Here is a 19171-nt window from a genome sequence, read left to right as displayed (position 1 = left end):
GGGGCATGGAACAGAGACCCCCGAGTGGCATGTTCAGCGGGAGGGTAGAGGCACAAGTGTGCCCCTTTGGTAGGTGCTGGGAGCTGCATTAGCCTTCCCTGATGGGGCTGTTCAGTGTGTCCAGCGGGGGTGGGGGTGTTGTGGGAGCGCCCCGGCGTGGACCTCTCTCTAGCCAATCCCCAGCTAAGCTGTCCTTTGCGGCCCATCAGGCACCACCATCCTGCTGATAGGCTTAAAATCCCGTCTCCTTTTTTGACTGCATGCCTCTTTGCTGAGCGGGGGGGGGTGTGTGTGGGTGGGGGACCTGAAAGTGGAGCTCTGTCCACCAGACTGGGTGCCACACCGCTCCTGACTCCTCATGCTGCTCCCTTTCTGTTTCCCTTACAATGGAGGAGGTCCTAGCCAAAGCCAAAGAAGACTTCCTCAAGAAATGGGAGAACCCTCCCAGGAACTGTGCCCCCAACCCAGATCACCTTCTCCCCCACACCCCCACCCCACAATCAAGGATTCTGCAATAACCCCCCGGATCTCTTTCCCCACCTTGCCAAACAGCCTCCGCTGAGGGTCTGGGGTTACTTTTGCTCCTGGGGGGCAGGACTGAGTGCTCTTCTTCCTCTGGTAACTGGAGGGCCAAGAATAATGGAGATTCAACTCCTCTCTGCTGGAGGAGGGGAACATTAACTATGTGGGACTCCTCCTGATCCAGCCTGTCTCCCCCTCCCCCATCCTTCTCCCAAGGCTCCAGCATGGTCGTCCAGCCCAGCCCCAAATTGGTCCCGGGAGGTTGTGTTAATGGGGACCCTGTTTAAAGAGCCTCCATTTGCTGCCTGCGCATAAGCGCACTGCCTCAGTTTGTAGGTGCTGGCATAGCTTTTGGGGTCAGCCCTGGGTCTGTCCCCACTGGAAATCCTGGCCAGGGTGGTTCTGCAGCACTGTCACTTTGCTAGTCCTCCCGCACACCCTGTGTCATTAACTCCATGGCACAGGTGAGGAAACTGAGGCCCAGAGGGAAAAGGGACTTGGTCAAGGGTATAAGAAGTTGGTAGTGGAACTAGGAAGTGATCTTTTGACTCCTAGTCTCCTGCCCTCTGACCACTTCACTCCCTCTCCTCACAGACTGAGGGCTAGAACCCAGGAGTCCTGACTCCCAGCCTCTCCCCAGCCTCTAACCCACCAGCCCCTACTGAATGAAGCAGGGCGGATTGCCAGTCTGGAACTGGATTTTGAGTCTGTGTCTCATTCAAAATGTAGAGGATTCCTTTGGCTCCCTCTGGTGGTGAAATGTGACATCTACTTCTTTATATCAATTATCAGGGAATGACCGTGTTAGTCTGTATCCACAAAAACAACAAGGAGTCCGGTGGCACCTTAAAGACTAACAGATGTATTTGGGCATAAGCTTTCATGGGCAAAAAACCTTACTTCTTCAGATGCATGGAGTGAAAGTTACAGATGCAGGCATTATATAATGACACAGGAAGAGAAGGGAGTACCTCCCAAGTGGAGAACCAATGTTGACAGGACCAATTCTTCATATCAATGTTCTCTATAACAACCACAATGCAGTGCTAGGGGGCGTGGTGCTGCAGGGAGTGGGGGGCTCAATAGGGAGTGCTCTCCCATCAGTCAGTGCTGACCCTGGAGGGGCTGCCTTTCTGGTGAGCTATAAAAACCGAAGCTCTGACACCCTCATGATCATTAAAGACCCCTCCAGTCTTGAGTGCAAATCCTACTGTCCTAGGCAGGTTCCTTCATGATGCCCCCAGGACCATTCTGGCCCCCCATCAGGTTTGTTTTCCCCCTTCCAGAACACGGCCAGTTTGGATCAGTTTGATCGAATCAAGATCCTGGGCACAGGCTTATCTGGGAGGCCGATGCTGGTGAAACACAGAGAGACTGGGAATCACTATGCCATGAAGATCCTGGATAAACAGAAGGTGAGATGCTGGGGGCTGCCATGGAGATCTGGCCGGGGGTGTTGAATCCCCAGTGCGGGGGAGGGATTTGAGCTGAATCCTGCGTGGGGATGCAGGAGAGGGGAGTGCGTGGGAGGCGCAGGGGGTGCTGCGCCAGCAGAGGAAGATCTGATGTTGCTATTTCCTTTTCTCTCCCAGGTAGTGAAGCTCAAACAAATTGAGCACACCCTCAATGAGAAACGCATCCTCCAGGCCATCAACTTTCCATTACTCATCAAGCTAGAGTATTCTTTCAAGGTAGGTGTCCTTTGCTTGCCAGCTCGGCCCTGGGCTGTGTCTTCTCCCACCCTGCTCCGACTCTCACAATCCCCTTGATTTGTTTCCTATTTAAAACTAAAGCTGTGCTGAAGGGGTGGAAGGGCACAGTCTGCGTCTCATATTCTGAGAACAAACGTTCGTGGCGTGATGTCTGGGATCAGGTTTGGAGCTAAGAAAAATCAGTTTGGATCATTCCCCCTTTTTAAAAAAAGAACAGGAGTACTTGACCAGTAAAAAAGTTTGAGAGCCACTGCTCTATACCTTGGGGGAGTGGCGTGCTGTGCTCTGTAAGCCCCATATTCATCATTTGTATATATTCTTTATATTTCATATAAAACAGGCCATGTAAGGTATCATGGGAAAGGTTATGATTTGCTGAAACCCGCTGTTCTGTCACAATATGTATATCATTAAAGTGTATGAAATTATGAGATTGTGCTGCATGGTGTTAATGAGATATGCTGCAAATTTGGGAGTAGCTCAGAAGGCTTTGGGCTTTGCCACTCCAGCTGCCCCACAGGTGGTTTTCTTTTTTTTTTGCTTCGCTGCTCCAGCACCCACAAATTTTATTTTATTTTATTTTATTTTATTTTTGCTTGGGGCAGCAAAAAAGCCAGAGCCAGCCCTGGTGTAGGTGGGAGAGCAAAGATAGCTGTGCCTTCGAGCTCCACAGCATCCCCTGTGGCTGGCCTGATTAAAGAGGGGCTGGCTCTGAAGGGAGACCTGTCTCCTCATCTGTCAGCCTGAGGTTAGTGGGTTTTGTAGCCAGCTCAGAGAAGGCTGCAGGATAAATCACAGCCCCTGCGGGAGCCCGGAGGCTAGGGTGATGGGCGTGTTAGCGGCAGGCAGTGCTGGCAGAGTCGTTTTCTTGGGACCCCTCATCTTTCTAGGGTTCAATAGCTTTGATCTCTGGCCCCTTGTCTGCAGAAACTGCTACAATGGAAATATCATCTCTGCTCCGGGCCATGTAGCTCTCGGATGACACAGCAGGCTGGCTTGCTGAGCCAATCGATTTTCCTATGACAGCGTAAAATAAATACCTGAATCCATGGGTGTAAATGTGGGAGAACTTTGTTGAAATCAATGCAACTGATCTGGATATACCCTGCTGAGCTAGGAGTCTGGCCTGGTATGTGCTGACTGGGCCCCATCAAGGTAAGGTGTTGGGGCCTGTTTAGTTGGTAGAGGGTCAGGAAGGCCCATGTCACGCAGACCAGAAATGCCTGAGAAAGGAGACCAAGGATGGCCAGAGCTCCCTTCATTCCCTTACAGACAGCAGGGTTCAGGCTTCGTTCCCCTTACGCTCTAGGGCACCCATCTTTACCCTGCTCCTGGGGCTCAAGGCGTAACCCTCTTAATTTAGGCACCTAGCCTCACCCTTAATGGACTGAGGGTGTCGCCTCACAGTCTGCGGGTTTGCAGGATCTTTTCATAGGTTCATAGAGTCATAGATTCTAGGACTGGAAGGGACCTCCAGAGGTCATCGAGTCCAGTCCCCTGCTCTCATGGCAGGACTAAATTCTGTCTAGACCATCCCTGATAGACATTTATCTAACCTACTCTTAAATATCTCCAGAGATGGAGATTCCACAACTTCCCTAGGCAATTTATTCCAGTGTTTAACCACCTTGACAGTTAGGAACTTTTTCCTAATGTCCAACCTAAACCTCCCTTGTTGCAGTTTATGCCCATTGCTTCTTGTTCTATCATTGGAGGCTAAGGTGAACAAGTTTTCTCCCTCCTCCTTATGACACCCTTTTAGATACCTGAAAACTGCTATCATGTCCCCTCTCAGTCTTCTTTTTTCCAAACTAAACAAACCCAGTTCTTTCAGCCTTCCTTCATAGGTCATGTTCTCAAGATCTTTAATCATTCTTGGTGCTCTTCTCTGGACCCTCTCCAATTTCTCCACATCTTTCTTGAAATGTGGTGTCCAGAACTGGACACAATACTCCAGCTGAGGCCTAACCAGCGCAGAGTAGAGCAGAAGAATGACTTCTCATGTCTTGCTCACAATACACCTGTTAATGCATCCCAGAATCACGTTTGCTTTTTTTGCAACAGGATCACACTGTTGACTCATATTTAGCTTGTGGTCCACTATAACCCCTAGATCTCTTTCTTCCATACTCCTTCCTAGACAGTCTCTTCCCATTTTGTATGTGTGAAACTGATTTTTCCTTCCTAAGTGCAGCACTTTGCATTTGTCTTTGTTAAACTTCATCGTGTTTACCCCAGACCATTTCTCCAATTTGTCCAGATTTCCCAGTGAAAGAGCCTCACACAGAAATATCCTTAACCTCTGTTTATTAACAGTTACTGTCATGGACTCACAGGTCATGCCCACTCTTGGCCCCATGCAGTCCCTGGGCGGAACCCCCTTCAGTGTGACAGCCCTTCTCAGAGGTCCACTTTCTCTTGGGGGTTAAGCCCCTTCGCCTCCTGGAACTGCACCTCTCTGACCCTTGCACACCTGTCTCTCGCCATTGGCCCCCTCAGGGAATCCACTCGCTCTGGACCCCCCAGGGCCTCCACTCCCAGAGGGAATAATGCAACCCTGTTCTCTAGACCAGAGTGACTCTCAGCCAGCGTAAAACAGGAGGGTTTATTGAGCGTCTGAATATAGCCTAGGAAACTCTCATGGCTCTCAGGCCTGGGCTCCCTCAGCACAGCACATCCAAGTCTTGCCTGCATCCAGGTGGGCTCTGCCTGCTCTCTCCCTCCAGCCCAGAGCCCCCCTGCTTCCCAGCTGGGCATCCGATATCACTTCCCCCAAGCCTCGCCTCTGTCTGGTGTCTTCTCTCCAGGTAAACAGGGTCGCCTGGGCCACCTCTCCTCTCTTCTGGCCTCCGGCTGGAACCACCTGTTCAGGTCACTGGGGTCCTCTCTTCCCAGCCCATTGTCCTCCCACTGGCCAGAACCAGCTGTGACCCCCGAGCTGTGAGGCCCAGGTCACCAGTCGCTCGGGTATCCACTTTCCAGGCCATTGGCCGGGGTCCCAAGTTCCATCCCCAGTCCTCTGTAACAACAAACTCCCTCTCCCCTCACCTTGTTAAACCAGTAACCCCGAGGGAAACTGTGTCCCACCCCCTCTCCATGCAAACCATTGAAAAAACCAAGAAACTCACCCACTTCATCACAGTTACCAGAACAGAATACACACGCTGCTCACACAATGCCCATCACTGCCAATGAGACAGACGAACTTTCCCTGCTGGCCAGTCAGGATCAGGATCAGGTCGTCCTGGGACACCGTGCAGAAGCTGGAGTCATTGGCAGGGTGCTGGGGTCTGGCAGTGCTGACGCTGGGTTGTGCCCTGGAGCTGGTCCCCCAGAACTTCCTTTTGAACCCCAGTTTATGTAGTGAAACTTGAGTCCAGCTTAGCTCTACCTGAGCCAATCATTGTACAGATGTGTTACAAAATAATTCCCTGACCAATCGGAGCAGAGTGTGAAACAGTCGTACACCCCATCGTACACCATAACCTGTGTTGATGTGCACCTGGCAGAATTAGTTATGTAACAGAAACAATCAAAGACCCAGACAGATAAACAATAGAGAAGTGGGGACCAGCAAGGGAAAACAATCAAGAAGTAGAAATTTCACACCCACACTGCTGCTAAGTGATTCCTTGGAGCATCCTAAGATCTGTTTCTGTGCCGGGTGATGCTGGGCACTATTAGGGCAGGAGCCTTTTTACCAGCCCGGTATTACCCTGTTCTGATATCATTTAGATGGAATGTGAGGATGTGACGTTCTGCTTCTTGACTCCTGCTCTCCTAATCTGGCTGCAGAAAGAGGCCTCCGACCGTACAGCATGGGGTGCTCAGCCCTTGCCCCGCCTGGACCCTCTCTCCAGGGCTAGCTGGAAATTGACCCTGGGCTCAAGGGCAGGGCCAGTGGTCTCCACTGGCATGTGTGTGGGTGCTTAGTGCTCATGTTCTCACCACTGAGCTGAGTAGGGTCTCCCTAGTGGAATGGCTTTGTTGGGTTCAGCACAGTTAGTTTGGAGGCTGCTCTTTGACTTTGCAGCTGCGAGGGAGGATGAAGCCAGCCTGGTCAATTTCACACTTCCTGCTTCTGCTCCTTTGGGGTGTCCGACCTGGCGGCAGGTTGTTTTCCCCTTTGATCGTAGACATCGCAGCTGGGAAATCCCTCTTGGGCCTACCTGTCCCTGCCCCTAGACCAGAGATGTGGGGAGGTGTTGGATCTTCTAGGTCTCTAGCACTAAATACTCCAAGCAAATAAAGCTTGTGCCCTCTCATTAGTGAGTCTGTTCTCCAGCCGTGTCTGTGCAGCAACTCCCACTATTGCAGGTGTGTGCCTGGGACCTTCGGCACCACAGCGCAGCCCCTCTGGCCCTTGAGCTAAAGGAGTAAAAGCAGCAGCTGGCGGCAGTAGTAGGCTATTATCTTCCAGACAGCAGGTGCACTGCATTGTGTGCTATGTGGAAGCCAGGCCAGTGCATCAGGTTCTCTGGAGATGTGTGGGGTTACCATCCTGAAAGGGATGGGGCTAATAACAGAGTAGGGGTGCGGGGAGCAGTTTCATCCTGGTGTTGCAGGCGCTGATGGGGGCCCTGCTTGCACTCTGTTGCTGCTGCATTTCCTTGTAGGATAACTCCAATCTGTACATGGTGATGGAATACATCCCGGGCGGGAAGATGTTCTCCCACCTACGGTGGATCAGGAGGTTTGGGTGAGCGTTGCCATGGGAGCCGATGTTGGGGACAGAGCTAGGTGGTGGTTAGACTTCTGTGTTGTCTCCCTGGCTCAGGCAGGGCAGTGGGATCTAGCACTTAGAGCAGAGGGACTGGGAATCGGGACTCCTGCGTCCTATTCCTGCCTCTGCTATTCACTCCTTGTGGGAAGGGGGGAAAATCACTCTGAGCCACAGTTTCCACTGTAAATTTGGGATATAGTTCAGGAGAAATAGACCTTTTATCAACTAGCAGCATCTGCATCGACGCTGGCTTTGCTCCTCATACTGCAGGGCATGACCTGATCCCCAGCTGGGCTGGTCAGGAAGGGATTCCCCATGGGGAGGGCTGCTGAGGTCTTCTGCCAGCACTAGCCACAGTCAGTGGCCAGGGATGCCAGGGCTAGATGGGGCCAGACTGGATGGAGCTGGGGATCCATGAGTGTGTGTGTTGGGGCTAGGGGACAGATGCTGGTCTGGGAGGGGCTTGTCCTGGGTTAGCCAGGCTGGATGGAGTCAGGGGTCTAACAATGATGGATGGGATGTGTGTGCTAGGGCTAGTGGTCTGGCTAGGGCACATGGGGCCAGCAGGCCTAGAAGAGTTGGAGCATCTTGCCTGGGGTTGCCAGGGTAGATGGAGTCAGGGATCTATAAGGAAGGTGAAGGTGGGGGTGGCAGGGGGCTGAGGGTGCTGGGCTGGCTGAGAGAGGGCAGATCTGGCCCGGGATGCCACGTTCTCCTCCCTCCTCATTGCAGTGAACTCATGCCTGGTTCTACGCTGTTCAGATCGTCCTGACCTTTCCCCATCCCCCAAACGTTCGGTGCGTAATCCTGGGGCCTGCTTTCCACGGGCAGGGTTATAACAAGGCTGTGGACTGGTGGGCCCTGGGCGTCCTCATCTACGAGATGGCGGCTGGTTACTCCCCGTTCTTTGCGGACCAGCCCAGTCAGATCTACGAGAAGATCATTTCTGGCAAGGTATTTGGGCTGGGGGAGGGGACACTTGTGTGATTATTTTTTGGGGGAAAGGGTTTTCTCCAGCTAAAGGGGGGTGCCAAGTCTCAGCGACTGATCAGAGTCACACGCTGCGCCCCTGACATGCTCATGCCCTCCCATGCTCCCCCAATCCCCAACATGTGGGCATCCTCCCTCTCATGTACCCCATTCCCCCTGCACCCCAACACATAGACCCTCCATTGCCACGTACCCCTGTTCTCCAATGCATGGACTCCATCCCCTACCCCACCAACATTGTGCTTCCTGTAACTCTCATGAGGACTCCTGGAACAGGTGCCTTTGGTTTTCGTATACACTGTTGTGAGTTGCAAAACCCTCCACAACCCTGCTTTGTTGCAAGACTAAACATTCCTTAAACACATCAGTCATCTCCAGGCACTGGTAGAGCACTCATCGCCATAGTAACCAAGAGCCCGTAATATTCCTCTGCCCAACCCAGCACCTTCTTGCCAAAGGTCTCCAAGCACTCATGTCGGACACGGTCAGCTTTAAACCTAGTGGGGAACTCAACAGGCCTGGGTTCTGTTCCCAGTTCTCCTACCAGCATGCTTGGGCAAGTCACGTCTCCCTGTGTCTACGTTTCCTGTTATGTAAAATGATGATCATGATGCGACAGCCCTGATTTGAGATCTGGGGAGGAAAAATGCTCAATAAGAGCTGGGAGGCAGCTGCTAATTAACCATTTCAGCTCCTGTCAGTCCTCAGTAGCGCCTCCACTTCTCACCCGCTCATTGTCCTGTAGTGTTTTTAGAGGGCTTGTTATTTATTATTAGGTGTATTACGCTAGTGCCAGAAGTCCCAGTCATGGATCAGGACCCTATTGTGCTGGGTGATGTACATATTAAGTGTATTATGGTAGTGTCTAGGCACCCCAGGGATAGCCCAGGACCCCGTGCTAGGGACTGTATATTACTAGGTATATTAAAGTAGTGCATAAGCGCCCAGGCATAGGCCAGGACCCCTTTGTGCTAGGTGCTGTACATTATTAGGTGTATTGATTAATCTAGCCATGAAGGCAGGGCAGGTAAAAGCCAGAGCTCTGTCTCTCCCCCCTACCCCAGGTCCGGTTCCCATCTCACTTCAGCTCAGACCTGAAGGACCTGCTCTGGAACCTGCTGCAGATGGACCTCACCAAATGCTTTGGCAACCTCAATAACGAGGTCAATGACATCAAGAATCACAAGTGGTTTGCTACCACCAACTGGATTGCTATCTACCAGAGGAAGGTAGGAGGGCAGTGGTGGGTGGCTGTAGGCAGAGGAGAGCCTGGGTAACTTCCACATGCGTGCAGCCTCCATCAGCAGGAACTGAACCTGTGATCGTCAGTGCCCAGGCCTCTAGGAGCACCTTGGTTACTGTAGCAGGGTGTTGTGACTGGGTCCAACCACAAGGGGGAGATATGCTCACCCAGCATTGGTTTAAAGTAGGGAACCCTCAGTCACCTGTGTAACATGGTGGTAAAAGCATGGTCCTGACTCCTCTCCCCACCCCTTGAGGATAACAACCACCTACTGCTGTGGGAGAGGGCTATGCTGAAGGTCCTGATTAAAACCCTACTGATGATGCAAGTGGGGGCCCTTATGGGGATCCAAGGGGCTCATGACCCCCTGCCCTTCCCTGATTGCAAAGTGAGAGGAGGGAGTTCTGGCTGGATAAAAGGGGGCTTGAGGAGGTGCTGATTCTGCATCCCTCACCTGGTTGTTAAGGGGCCCGATCCTGTATCCCTTAAGAGTGCTGGGGGTCCTGATTCTGGATTCCTAATCGGGGTCATGCGCTCCCGCTTCCATGATTGCAAAGTGTGAGGGTTTTGACTGGATAGTGGGGGGAGAGGGGCTGATCTTTACCTGATTATAAAGTTCGGGCCTGACAGTGCACCCCTGGAAGACGGAGGAGTGTGTGTGGTGGTTACAAATGTTGACCCGTCCCCAACCTCCCCCTCCCCTCCCAGGTGGAAGCTCCATTTATGCATCCCTCTACCTTTCCCATCCCTCCATCCGCAGCCCTCAGTTCATCCCTCCCCCCACACCCCACTGACCCTATCCATCCCCACCTCCCCCTACACCTGTCGCTCCATTCCCACCCGCCCCCTGTGCTCTGTTCGACGCCGCAAGCGCTGGGAAGGAGGGAGGGGGAGGAGGAAGGCGGTGTATCTAAAAGGGTATCTAAAAGGGTGTCATCAGGAGGAGGGAGAAAACTTGTTCACCTTAGCCTCCAATGATAGAACAAGAAGCAATGGGCTTAAACTGCAGCAAGGGAGATTTAGGTTGGACATTAGGAAAAAGTTCCTAACTGTCAGGGTAGTTAAACACTGGAATAGATTGCCTAGGGAAGTTGTGGAATCTCCACCGCTGGAGATATTTAAGAGTAGGTTAAATAAATGTCTATCGGGGATGGTCTAGACAGTATTTGGTCCTGCCATGAGGGCAGGGGACTGGACTCGATGACCTCTCGAGGTCCCTTCCAGTCCTAGAGTCTATGAGTGTGTGTTGGAAGAGGCTGGGCCAAGGCGGGGATTTGGGGAGGGAACCAATGGGGCAGGGAAGGGGCGGAGACGGGGCCGGGGAAGGTGCGAGCTCCCACCGGCGGCCAGTGGTGCGCGGGGCGGGCCCGGGGGCCAGAGGTTGAGGAACAGCTCCTGCCGCCCGGGACGGGAGGCGATACCGGTCTCGGCGGCTCCAGTTGAGCCTCCTGCGGCCGGCGCGGCGACGGCCAAGAAGAAGGGCGGCGAGCTGGAGAGCGGTGAGTGCCGGAGCGCGGGGCCTGGCGCAGGGGTCGGGGCCCCGGGGGGGGGAGCAGGGCATGGGAGGCCTGGCGGGGGGATCCGGGGCCCCGGGGGGGGCAGGGCATGGGAGGCCTGGCGGGGGGATCGGGGCCCCGGGGGGGGGGAGCAGGGCATGGGAGGCCTGGCGGGGGGATCGGGGCCCCGGGGGGGGGGGAGCAGGGCATGGGAGGCCTGGCGGGGGGATCGGGGCCCCGGGGGGGGGAGCAGGGCATGGGAGGCCTGGCGGGGGGATCGGGGGCCCTGGGAGGGATGGAGAGAGCACAGGGCCCGGGGAGAGGGATGGGGGGATGAATACGGGACCTGCCCTGTGTTAGGCGGTACCGGGCCGGGGGGAGCAGTGTGCCCGGGCCGAGGGGAACAGGGCTTAGCCATTCTGGAGAAAGGCCTGGTGAATTGGGCAGGGTGAGTGTGGAGCGGACAGGCTGTTGTGAGGACCCTCCTTCCCCCCTCAGCCTAGGACATCCAGCAGCTCTGTGCTGGCCTGGCTGCATTTCTCCCGCACCCCTTAAGCCCATAGCCCTGGGGTCAGCAACCTTTCAGAAGTGCTGTGCTGAGTCTTCATTTATTCACTCTGATTTAAGGTTTTGTGCTGCCAGTAATACATTTTAACTTCTTTAGAAGGTCTCTTTCTATAAGTCTATAATATATAACAAAACTACTGTTGTATGTTAAGTAAATAAGGTTTTTTAAAATGTTTAAGAAGCTTCATTTAAAATTAAATTAAAATGCAGAACCCACCTCCCCCGGACCAGTGGCCAGGACCTGGGCAGTGTGAGTGCCACTGAAAATCAGCTCGCATGTTGCCTTCGGCATGTGTGCCATAGGTCGCCTACCCCTGCCCTAGAGCCTCTTTCCTACCTGTGTACCCCTGCCTTGTCCCTCCATGTCCCACACTGCTGCACTTTGCTGCTGCCTGCACCCCCACCCACAGCACCTCATTGTGTGTCTGGAGGGGTCTGTCTAGGACAGTGGTTCTCAAACTGTTCAGGGAAAGCCCCCGGTGGGTGGAGCTGGTTTGTTTACCTGCCTTGTCCACGCTGATCGCAGCTCCCAGTAGCCACCGTTCCCTGATGCAAGCCAATGGGGGCTGTGGGAAGCAGCGGCCAGTATGTCCCTCAGCCCGTGCCACTTCCAGCAGCTACCATTGGCCTGGAGTGGCGAACCACGGCCACTGGGAGCTGTGAGCCAGACCTGCGGATGCAGCAGATAAACAAACCAGCCCAGCCCACCAGGGGCTTTCCCTGTATAAGCAGCGGCCTGAGTTTGAAAACCTCTGGTTTAGGACATCCCTCTCCATTCACATCTGAGGTGTCTCTTTCTAGCCCCATGCCTCCCCTCCTGGGGAGGGGGCAGGATGGGGCTGTGGGGACCCTAAGGCAGTGTTCTCAACCTGTGGTCTGCGGACCCCTGGGGTTCCTCAGGCTGTCTACAATTTCCAAAGGGACCTGCACCACCATTCAAAAATGTTTAGGGGTCTGAAAATGAAAAAAGGTTGAGGACCATCGCCCTGGGGTATTGCACCCTGATCTCTCCAACCAGGTGTTGGATGCATTTGCAGGAGTGGTTTTGTTGGGGTCCCCCCATCTTCCTTCATCTTCCCACTCCTACATATCCCCTCTTAATTGCTGTTTCCCCTCACCCCCTCTCTAGCCATAAGCTGAGAACAGTTAGCTGATCCCTTCTCCCTTTGCATTGCCTGGATGCAAGTCCCACTGGTAGTGCTGCCTGGCTGGTTCAGGGAACACCAGCCCTAGGGGTCATGGGTCTCGGCTCCTCAAAATTTGCTAGTAAATGAATGGTGTTCTTCGAGTGATTGCTCATATCAATTCCAGTTAGGTGTGTGCACGCGCCGCATGCATGGGTGTCAGAAACTTTTCCCCTAGCAGCTACCTGTTGGGCTGGCTGGGGAGCCCCCTGGAGTGGCGCTGAAATGACAATCTATATAAGCCCCTGCCGGCCCGACCCCCATTCAGTTCCTTCTTGCAGGCTACTCCGATAGAGGGGAAGGTGGGGGAGAATGGAATAGGTGTGAGCAACACATCTCGAAGAACAACAGTTTCAGAAAGGTAAGTAACTGGAGAGTCTTTAAATGACTCCTGGGCTGCCTTGCTAACCTGCACTGTGAGCACAGGTGTTCCTGGATTCCTCCTCATGACAGCCAAAAAAGAAAAGGTGAAATTGAGAAGCAGAAGGGCTGGGATGAGGCTTGGACAGGTTGGAGTTTCCCCCCTAAGGCAGAACATGCTAGGATTTCTGTGCAGCGAACAGTGACCTGGGCACAAGCTGGATGCTCCCCTCAGCAGTCCTGGGTGATGGCTGGGGCCAGGGCTGCTGGGCCACAGTTGGCTGCTCCCTTGGGCCTGGTGGTACTTAAGAAAACAAAGTTAAGCATTGGTGATACAGGGCCAGCTCCCTGGCTGGTGCAAATCACCCTCGGTCCACTGGAATCAATGGGGCCAGATCCTTGGCTGGTGGAATGCAGTTTTCTAGTCAATACAGCCATGCCGATTCACGCTAGCTGCGCCTCTGTGCCACTGATTTGGTGAAAGCACCATCTGAGCTTTTTACGTTTTATATCCATTTTCTGTGAGGAACTTGGGCTCCAATCCTGCAAGGACACAGGGGCGTAACGCTTCTCCCATGAGTAAAGTCCACATGTGGCATAAGGGTTTGCAGAGTCAGGGCTGTGGGCAGTGCCATGCTGGATTGCCCAGTACACCACTGTGCACATGCCAGTCGCCTATCTCCCAGCTGGCTCAGAGGCAGGTGCAGTAACCCCCTAGTGCCTTTCTCTGAGTCTGGCCCCTGCCAGGCTGGGATGAGGGCAGTGTCCAGATGCCCCAAGGGGTTGTGGGTGATGGGGTAAGAACCCAGTTAGAGCAGCAGGGGGGGAGGGAAGGAGCTGCAGTTGTTGTGTATAAATAGACCCCTGGAGCATTGCTGCTTGAATGTTGTCTCGCTTTATTTGCACTGCACCACATGATTGGCTCTGTCCCTGTCTTCCCCAACTCCCTCCCTGGGTGCGCGTCCTCACGTTGAGAGCTCAGAACCCATGGAAGGGCTGGTGGCAGGCGCTGCTTTCTGGAACCAGCTGCCCCACTTACCAGGATGGTGAAGGGACACTTTGGGGTTTTTCCCTCACCTTGTTGCTGCCTCTGTCCCCAGGCAGGTGGGTTTGGCGGCACTGGCAGATCCACCTCTAGCAGCAAACAGGAACCCAGGAGTCCGGGGCAAGGCTGACCTTGGGGGCAGACACTGCTGTATCCAGGAGCAGTAGGTGGTAATGGGCACAGACCCCCTGCGCCAAGGGAGCTTGAAGGCAGCTGTCACCAGAGGATCCGGGCAGCCTGATGGTGCTCTCCAGCCTAGCATAAACCCGGCCCCTCCGATGCAGCCGAGGGAGAGGTGGCGCCACAGACACGCCCTGGAGCTGCACTGAGCCCTGTGCTTGCTCGGGTCTCTCCTCGGCTCGCTGGAGAAGCTGGGGTCAAAGCAGAGGTCTTGTTTCCCCCTGCTGCCTGGGACAAAGTGCTCCCCCCCCGAGGCGCCAGGCCAGACCTCCCTCTCTGCCTGCTGTGACCTTCTAAGCACAGCATGGATGGTAAGGGTGGGGGGCTTTGGGGAGGGGATCCCAGGCAGAGCATGTGGTCATCTCCCCTCCCTTAGTATCCCTGATGGTTAAAGTGCCAGCGTCCGTCCCTTCCTTCCTTTCTGCAAAGGGAAGCTGATGGCTCCCGGCGGGCACATGGTGATAATGACCCCCCCCCATTCAGCTCTGCCGTGCCCCCTTCCTCCCCACCCACTGTCCCCCTGCTATTTTGGGCCCAGGGCCTCTCCCCAGCAGAGACCAGTGGGTTGTGCTGGGCTTTGCACTAGCTCTGCGACCTGAGCCACAATTTAACCCATGTCTCTTAGAGGCAGGAGGTGAATTCTGCTGTCACCCAGATTTTCCCTGCCCTCCTGGGTGGTGGCTCAGGGGAAATCGCAAGGCACAAGCCAGTTCTGGTCAGTGGTTGGCTCTTCTGAGATCTGCTTAACCCATCTGTGAGTTTTACCCTCTGAGACCCGAACCCTCACCTCTACCTGCCTCTGGTTACATTACAGTAGCTCTTAGGCCCTGACTGAGTTCAAGACCCCATTGTGCAGGGCGCTGTACATACTCCTAGTCAGAGTCCTTACCCTGAAGAGCGGAGTCTAAATAGACCGCGTGGAGAGGGGAAACTGAGGCCTGGAGTGAGGCAGTGACTTGCCCAAGGTTAGAATCCTAGCCGCTAGGCCGCACTGCCTATCTATGCCAGTTTCTACTAGCAGCCTGTGGTCTCTCTGGGGCAGGGAGCGTGGCTTGTTTGTACAGCGCCTAGCTCAATGGAGCGGGGCCTGGTGGGGACCTGTCAACACCATCAAATCATAGGCTTGACATCACTGTAACCAATCCCCATGGGAGGTGAAAACCTGGCAGCTCACTGCCCCCGTCGGCCATCAAGCAGGAGGATGTCAGAGTTCAGGGCTCCATATCCCTGGCTCCCACAGCCACCTGGCCTGTCCACCCCAGTCACTGCAGTGAAGGTCTCAGTACTCGGCTCTCTTCCCCAGCCCGTGCCAGAGGCAGGACGGTCGTGCACTGGCCTCTGCAGTCGTTAGCAGGGTGCTGGGTGTAACGTGAGCCACAGGCACTAGACCTGGTTGTATTAGTTCTTCATTAGATCCTTCGCGTCAGGAGCTGGCCCTGGATTGCTTAGGCTCCAGCCCCAACACGTGCCCCCTGGGCCTCTTTCCCCACTGGGCTCATTAAAGGAAATAAAAGTTTGTTTTGGAAACAAACTTGGTGCTCCCCAGAGAGAGACAGGGGGTCCCCAGTGACAGGGAAGAGCTGGGTTTAACCCTTCAGCCACCGGCACTGGAGGGATGGGGCGGGGGAGGGGGAGGAGGTGGATTCTCGGTTCCACCCAGGGAAGATGGAGTTTACACTGCAGGAGATGGGGATCTGGAGCAGCTGGGGGCATGAGATGGGCGGGACGTAGCTGGAATCGGAATAAGGCCCGGGGCTGCACTAGAGACAGTTCTTTCACATGGTGCCTGCAGCTTGCCCCACCCCTCCCCCTATCCTGGTCAGGCGTCATCCCAGTGGAAACCCGCCCATGGCCAGCAATGGCGTCCAATGCAGAAAGCTAGTGGGGCTGAGGCAGGTTGCTAACCTGCATCTAGTGGCCTGGGGGAACGGGCCTCAAAGGACTTAAAATCTGAATCACTGATGGCAGGTGCTGGTGCTGGGCTGAGAGGGAGGAAGGAGGGGAGTGGAACAGGCTCCTGGAGGAGCTGTGAACACGTTTGTTCCTGTCGGACAGTCGTCGCTGGCGTGTGGGGCACGCAGGGACGGGATCTGTGTGAGTGTTAACCCCGGTGCCATTCTCCCTCCCTGAGTTTTCGCCTGTAGCTTCAGGATCTCTCTTTGCTGTCGTACAATGTCCTTAAACAGCTGCCCTGGTTCACCCCAGAGGTGGCTGCATTTTGGTGGTGGATGAAATGATCCTTTTAGTGACCATTTTTAAAGCATTTAGTATTGGATGCTGGGGAAGCTTTTCCTTCAGGAGCCCTGACCGCCTGCCTGTCAGTTACACTCCAAATGGCAGGAGGAACGAGCCTGTCTTTAAATTCTGGCTGCGTTCCAAGTTGACCGGTCCTGTCAATGTCTAATCTGCTTTTCACCATTAAAAGCAGCAAAGAGTCCTGTGGCATCTTATAGACTAACAGACGTTTTGGAGCATGAGCTGCATCTGACGAAGTGGGTATTCACCCACAAAAGCTCATGCTCCAAAACGTCTGTTAGTCTATAAGGTGCCAGAGGACTCTTTGCTGCTTTTACAGATCCAGACTAACACGGCTACTCCTCTGATACTCTTCACCATTAATGCCCTGTGTGCCTCTGGGGTGTGGTGAAATTAGATTGGTCGATTTCACTTTGTTTCTGATTTCTCCGGTGTTTATTTCCAAAGCTGGGGTCCCAACACTGGTTTTAGGAGCAGAGGCTTTAAAGTTTTGTCAAACTAGCCCCCTTCCCCCAAATAGAGGGGAAATGGTGTTGCGTTTTGTAACCCCGGCCTTCGTGCAACACAGTTGTTTTTCTTACGGACCTGGCCCTGATCCGGCAAGGGGATTTCAGAAACAAGGCTATTCTGTTCTCTCTAGGTTCTTATTCTGCTCTTATCACCCCAGTATCTGAATGCCTTCCAGTCGTGCATTAAGTGATGTGACTGCACATCTGTCACGTGGCTTGTTCTCTCATCTTCTCCCTGGAAGAAGTGGAGTGTCTTGTTGTTTTAGAGGTTCTGGTAGGTCAAAGAAAGGCATCTGGATTTGGGATGGTCCCTGGTTCATGTGGCAGGTAGTTCCACAGTCTACAACCAGATCCTGAGGAAACTGTCTCCTGCACAGATGAACTTCACCATGGTGGTAGGTGCCATGGTACCAAGAAAGTAGAGTTGTCAGCCATTATCTTTCTGCCAAAGTCATACGCTTGTTTAGATCCCTCTTGGTGCAGGCCATGGAGTGCCTTGAAGATGGGGACCGAGAACTTGAACTTGGTTTGAAAGGCAGAGGCTTTAAGGTGAAGCATGAAACTGCTACCCAGAAGCTGGCGTGCATTAGGTTTCTGTAATCACAAAAGTTGGACCTAAAACTTGTCATGTCTCTTAAAGAGCAGTCTGCCCTCTGATTAGGAGACTCATCTCTCTTCCAGATCACTCTGATCTCAAATTACAAGTCCCTAGAGCACTGGTGCTGGGCCCTGGTGGGCTTTGAATCAGGTGCCGATTTCCCTTCCGCAGAGAATGGCTTTGTTAACCAGTCCAAAGTGGTCCGACCTTCTCGTGCATTTTCCTTTCTGTTTACCTGGGTTGATCCCTGTCCCAGATATTCGAATAATACCTCTTGCTGCTGCATCGGATGCAAGAGAACTGGATGCATTGTGATAAGCAAGAGTGCAGTGTAGTGGTCAGAGTAAGGAATGGGAGTTAAGATTCCTGGCTCTGGGATGGAGAGTGGGATGTAGTGGTTAGAGCAGGGGACTGAGAATCAGAACTCCTGGGTTCTGTTCCCAGCTCTAAGAGAGGAATGGGGTCTAGTGGTTAGAGGGGGCGGAGGCTGAGAGTCAGGACTCTTGGTGCTCTTCTCAATTCTTCCACTTCCTGTGCAACAGTGGGCAAGGTCATGGCTCCCTGCCCATAAAAAAGGGATTAGTACCTGCCTCCTGGAAGGATTAAGGAGTTTAAGGTTTCGCTCAGTTTTTCTTCAAGTGATTGCTCATATCAATTCCAGTTAGGTGTGTGCGTGCGCCGCGTGCACAAAAGTCTGAAACTTTTTCCCTAGCAGCTACCTGTTGGGCTGGCTGGGGAGCCCCCTGGAGTGGCGCCAATATGGTGTTCTATATAAGACCCTGCCGGCCTGACCCCCCTTCTTACTACCCGTGGCAGTTGTTGGAACAGTGGTCTCTTGGTTCCCCAAGTGCTCCACTAATCCCTAGCTTATCTCAATCTAAGGCTATGTCTACACTATGGGATAATTTCGAATTAACATAAACCAGTTTTATAAACCAGATATTATAAAGTCGATCGCACGGGGCCACACTAGGCACATTAATTCGGCGGTGTGCGTCCATGGTCCGAGGCTAGCATCGATTTCCGGAGCGTTGCACTGTGGGTAGCTATTCCGTAGCTATCCCATAGTTCCCGCAGTCTCCCCTGCCCCTTGGAATTCTGGGTTGAGATCCCAGTGCCTGATGGGGCAAAAAATCATTGTCGCAGGTGGTTCTGGGTACAGCCTCACCCCTCCCTTCATGAAAGCAGCAGACAACCATTTCGCGCCTTTTTTCCTGGGTAAACTGAGCAAACGCCATAGCACAGCAAGCATGGACCCTGCCCAGATCAATAGCGCAATCGTGGACGTTGTAAACACCTCGCGCATTCTCGTGCTGTCTATGGTGGACCATGAACTGCAAAGGCAGGTGAGGAGGAGGCAGCTATGGCAGCGCGGCGACGAGAGTGATGAGGACATGGACAATTAATTCTCCTTAACCGCGGGCCCCTGCGCTTTGGAGCTCCTGCTGGTAATGAGGGAGGTTCTACCCATTCAACGCCGATTTTGGGCCCGGGAAACAAGCACAGACTGGTGGGACCGCATAGTTTTGCAGGTGTGGGACGATTCGCAGTGGCTGCGAAACTTTCGCATGCGTAAGAGCACTTTCTTTGAACTTTGTGACTTGCTTTCCCCTGCCCTGAAATGCCATAATACCAAGATGAGAGCAGCCCTCACAGTGGAGAAGTGAGTGACAATAGCCCTCTGGAAGCTTGCAACGCCAGACAACTACTGGTCAGTCGAGAATCAAATTGGAGTGGGAAAATCTACTGTGGGGGCTGCTGCGTTGCAAGTAGCCAAAGCAATCAT

At 53.7% G+C, this 19171-nt stretch overlaps 1 pseudogene; it reads left to right on the top strand.

Moving 5' to 3' along the window:
- The first annotated feature begins 386 nt into the window (after positions 1-386).
- LOC115642034 lies at positions 387-17209 on the top strand (annotated as a pseudogene).
- Positions 17210-19171: the final 1962 nt, after the last annotated feature.

This window comes from Gopherus evgoodei, unplaced genomic scaffold (genome assembly GCF_007399415.2).
Source record: "Gopherus evgoodei ecotype Sinaloan lineage unplaced genomic scaffold, rGopEvg1_v1.p scaffold_37_arrow_ctg1, whole genome shotgun sequence".
Lineage (NCBI taxonomy): Eukaryota > Metazoa > Chordata > Testudines > Testudinidae > Gopherus > Gopherus evgoodei.
Note: the sequence above shows the minus strand (reverse complement) of the source record. Positions and strands in the feature narration are given on the sequence as shown.